Below are 5,352 nucleotides of genomic sequence, written 5' to 3' on the forward strand. Positions count from 1 at the left end.
GTACAACTCTAACATTTTTTATATGGTTCCCTGAGCTGGAGGGCTTTCAAAGCAACTTCTTTGGATGTCTTTATTGGGCTTTTGGTGTGTCTAAACTTACTTACACACATCTATTACACTACACGTACAGTATCTTGTTTAATTTACTCTAGTTACGCTCATTCATTCTCACAGGACCAGACGGGAAATTATAAGAGTAATAGATAGGAATCGAGGATATAGGTATATTTTTTCTATTATGTATGTTAATTTGTGTTGTATTATGGATTTTGTTTTTTTCTTAGTAATATTTTATTTACTTTATTTAGTCAATTGATATGTGTTGACGATGTGTTTGTGAGCGGTAGGTGGATAGGTCGTTGGTGAGAGATCGTTTGGTGATGGATTTATGCTAGTTAATGTGAGAAGGATGTGTCTAGGTGGTAGACTGGAATGGTCGGTATTGTGTGGAATCTTTTTATGTATTTTTTAGTAGTATGGGTGTAAGTAGATTTTTTATTTAATATTTTCTGTTTTATATAGTCTAGATGATTATCAGATTATATTATTTTTAATTTTTTTTTTTCCATGTGTAACTCTGTGTTTGTCGCACGCTGTTGCTTATCTTGGCCAGCGTTGCATTTGTAATGAGACTGTGTTCTCACAAACTAGCCTACCTGGTTAAATAAAGGTGAAAATCAAACAAATTCAGAATGTCTCCATGGCTTTGATGCAGACTGAAATATGGTCGTTTGACTGACATCCTAGTGGTGGTGATACGCTACTGCACAGTAATTTGGGTCAATAAGTTCTGCAGGATTCTAGTGCTGGTTAATATTTTTTCCGTGGGTGCAATTCAGTTAATCTAAGTCAACAGAAATGGTAGTAACTGACATTTTGGTTGTTATTAACAAATAGTAATTATATTAATAGGATATATATCATATGAGTCAATGTAGCTTGCTACACAGAGCCAGGAATCTCTTCAAGTGATACAGTTTTGTCACCGGGTGTGGGAGGAAAGAGGGTAGAAAGAACAAGTTCTGGCAGAACCAATGAGGCAATGGAGCAACATGAGAGAAGGTGCCACAGAAAGACAAAGTGAGGAGCTGAAAAACAAGGCTGATCAGTGACTTTGCGAGCAAGGAAGCTGGTCCTCATTGGGTGAGTAAGGCTGAGCAAGGGCCAGTGATAACTGTTAAATGGACAGGGCTATGGAGATTGGATCACTACAAAACCACATGAGGCCACAGGCAGAGAACAAAGAATATATCTCAAAGTAATGGCTGGATTGTCATAAAATAATGTTGTTCACAATCAAGACCCAAAGTGGAAGAAACCTGTTGATTGTGACCTCTTGACGCGTTTCCTCTAGCGCACTCATCAGGCCTTTTCATTTCCATGTTGTTTTCCATTTCCACTTGTACAGCTGGCTTATTGTCTCGTTGGTATGTATCTTAGTTAAATATCTGCTGCCTGATTTTAAATTAAGGTCGTTGGTTTTGTTATATTCGAAGCATATCTATAGAGAGATTAGATGGAAAAGTTCAATTTATATTTAACTTAAAGAGAAATATACATGTATATCAGGATCAGTTATATTGTATTTTAAGTTTTTATTAATTACGAGTGATAAGAAGAATCATTTCCAATTTCAATAAACCGAATTTTCACCACCAGTTTAAAAATTGACATTTAGACTGTAGAAAGATATGGGATCGGTCTTTTAGCACTTGTATTTCAATGCATCAATAGTAGAAATTCCACCAGACTGACGTTGAAATAGTGCAGAAGATGTTGCCACCTACGATGTCCAGATGAGGATATGATGTTAATAGCAAAGAAAAATATAGACCCTTACAGTCACTTGTACAGGAAATAAGTTCCTAACAACATTATTAATATTGGACCTACAAAGAGATTGCAAGCGCTGCAAAAGGTAGAGGTTATTTAATGTAAGAAATAACACGTAAAAAAACAAAATACTGCATATTTTCCAAGGAACGCGAAGCGAGGCGGCCATCTCTTTTCGGCGCCGGAAGTTCAGTTCTAGAGGTTAACATCCTAACTCCCTGCTGGGCTGCACTCRCCAAGCCCTCTGTTGGACATCATCATCATGCTGTCCCTCAGACTGCACAATCACTGTGGAAACATCCACGTCCTTAGGAATGGAGAAGAGCATCTTTGGCACAGATTGTGTGTGTGTGTCACACAGAGAAGGGTGTGGCATTTCAAAGGGTTGGCAAAGCAAGTTACAGACTAAACATGATGGATTCCCATTTCACCCTGGATACAAGGCTTGCTGTTGGCTATCGATTTATTTTTGCAGTGAGGGTCCAAACAAGCTGAGAGAATACAGCTCCACTTTCCCTTCTCTATAATGAGGTGGTGATACTATTTACCGTTTGCTGCTTCATTTCCCATGTCTGTTACCCCTCTCTGTATGTCACTCTGCCTCATAGTCACACAATTCATGTTTACACCACTGGAGGCTGCTGAGGGGAGGATGGCTCACAATAAAGGATGGAACGTAGCGAATGGAATGGCATCAAACACATGGAAACCATGTGTTTGATGTATTTGATACCATTCCACTCCAGCTATTACCACGGGTCCCCAATTAAGGTGCCACCAACCTCCTGTGGTTTACACCTTAAATCAATTGCCAATCATGTTTTACATGCATAGACACACACATAGTATTCAATCAAACTGTACTAGGGATTTTTCAAGGTGAATAAAAAATAGGAGCAGTCGCAAAATCAATCTGGTTTAATACAACTCTTCCAGAACAGAAGCAGATAACATATTCTAATCTCACAGCACCAATGTTCCATAAACACCCACTGAGAGGCTTGTAGGAAGTCACAAAATCAGCTGCTACAGAATTACATAGTGTCACAGAATACAATAACAGTCAGTGTCCTCTGTCCTTGTACCTCCAGTCTGGCGTCAATCACTATCAACAGATATGAGAATAATCCATAACNAGTGTCACAGAATACAATAACAGTCAGTGTCCTCTGTCCTTGTACCTCCAGTCTGGCGTCAATCACTATCAACAGATATGAGAATAATCCATAACATTCCGTGTCAGGTCTAGTGACCATCAACCCATACACAAATGAGTGTCTGAATTAGAACACTGGAAATCTTATGTGTCAGCCAGCATAAACATCTTAAATATTCCCATTACACAAAGGCACATCACAGTATGAAAGGCACATCACAGTATGTAATGCCTTGCTTCCATTATTTTGTTAGCCACCAAGTATTACTATACATGGCACATGTCAATGTTGATACTGTAAATATGTGTACTGTAAAGAATGCTCTAGAATGAGATGGATCTGCTAGGTAGTGCAGTGATAGTGACATATGAGGAAACTCATTGACTAAACCAGCTACTATACATATGTGGCTCTGGGGACTGAGGCTGTATGTGTCTTTGTCCTTAGCGGGTCAGACATAAATCCTAGATGAATGAGTGTCAGTCCTACATAGTCTAGGGTAAATGTGTCAACGAGTCAGGTAGCTAGCCTAGCCACCTAACGTGCCCCCAACCTGAGACACTTTTCAAAAGAGAGGACTGTTAATCTGTTTCTCAATGCTCTGGAATGGCTTATTGTACAATCCTACTGATCATATGAATGCAATAAACTTAACCTAGCCTACTGCAGAGATCTCTGGTATAACCAGGCCATATCAAATGAGTAACTGGATGGGGTCTTATTCACTAGGACAGTCTCTAATAGGTCAGTCAACGTGATGAATGAGCTGACACTACCTCATGCTCCTCTTGACTCAGTGTGCCCTACTGTAAATGTCTACTGACTGAGCACTCTGAGCACCATCCGTACACAGTGTGTTTAATGGAACATGGTGAACACCACCAGCCAACAGTGAAAGGACTGGAGTGTGCTGTTTGAAAGGCTGCTCTTTCAGGTTTCGGCTCACACTGCTCCTAGCAATCACGCATGACTTCCTCTGAATCAGGTTCACACGCACACACAGTGATTGCATTCACCACAATAGTTTAATCAAACTCAACATATCGGTTCAAATCAAATCAATCTTCTTTCAACAGTAAAGGCAACAGGAAGTAAGTCTCTCCACACCCTTCTCCCACCACACTGTTATTTCTCTCTTCTAACATCCATCCTTTTTCCCTTTATCACAGATAGCAATCCATCCTACAGTAAATGATGTTGCTATGATCCGTTATATCAATGTCATTAAGGTATTGTGTCTAATTGATACCATACAAATCATATCTGGTTTATCACATCTTATTAAGTACATTGTGTCAACACAGGTCACTGAAATAGCTCTACACACAACAACATCCTCCATATCTGAAAACAGCAACATCAACAAGGGTTCATCTTCCTTTCTTTCCCAACCATGTCATTACACGTGAGCGTTCAACACATATTTCATATGCATTTAGTCTAAATATACTAAGAATAGTAGGGATTCATTAACACTTTATATATTCTCCCATTCAGACCTGTAGAAACATCCACCACTATGTTATTTCCATCCTTAATGTTGGCTACGGTTTCCTCTACTCTACAGTATCATCTGCAGTCCACTGATGTGCACTGCAGGTGGGCTAATAGATTAACAGAACCCACTGATAAGATCATTAACTACACTAATATACTAATATACAGTCAAAGCTAGCAGAGTACATGACTTAACGAACATAACCATCTAGGCTGCTAGAGTATATGTCTGGGGTAAAACAGAGCACCTATTCTCAGAAACCAAGTCTGGGCTAACAGAGAATTTAAATGTGACAATAGAGTGAAAGAGGCTGGTATGATAGACTACCATGGAATAGACATAACATAGAGTCAGTCTGGAAGGACATGGTGATGGACAGTCTGGTCTAGGCTGATGGATTCTATGCTAACAGTGAATAACATAAAGCTGCACCTACCTGGGCTCCCTGCCCCTCCCTGTGCCTCCATGCAGCCGAGCCGAGAGTGCCGTGCTGTCTATCACAACAGCATGGGAGTGGGGGAGACAGACTGAGAGAGTGAGATGGAGGGAGAGAGAGAGGTATGCCAGCTCTCGTTCTCTCTTCTCTCTCTCTCTCTTCTCGTCTTTCTCTCTAGCTCTCTCTCTCTCTCCTCTTCTCTCTTTCTCTCTCTCTCTCTCTCTCTCTCTCTACTTCTCTGCTTCTCTCTGCTTCTCTCTCTGTGGGAGGCAGCATTGCAGCAGAGCGTAACTCAGTGTGTTTTCACGTCTGTAGTTGGGCAGCTGGTGAGTGTGTAAGAGAGCACGAGCAGGATGAGCACCAGACAGTGAGGAAGAGGACGACAGAGTAAAAAAGGAGTGCGCTGGAAGGCGAAAGATGCTGTGAAG

General features: G+C 40.5%; 1 protein-coding gene across 1 annotated transcript in view; it reads right to left on the reverse strand.

Annotated features, from left to right (window-relative positions):
• LOC111969445 (dysbindin domain-containing protein 1) overlaps positions 1-5,352 on the reverse strand; it is a 47,990-nt gene that overhangs the window by 34,725 nt on the left and 7,913 nt on the right. The window lies entirely within an intron of this gene.

Source organism: Salvelinus sp. IW2-2015, linkage group LG10, assembly GCF_002910315.2.
Source record: "Salvelinus sp. IW2-2015 linkage group LG10, ASM291031v2, whole genome shotgun sequence".
NCBI classification, from domain to species: domain Eukaryota; kingdom Metazoa; phylum Chordata; class Actinopteri; order Salmoniformes; family Salmonidae; genus Salvelinus; species Salvelinus sp. IW2-2015.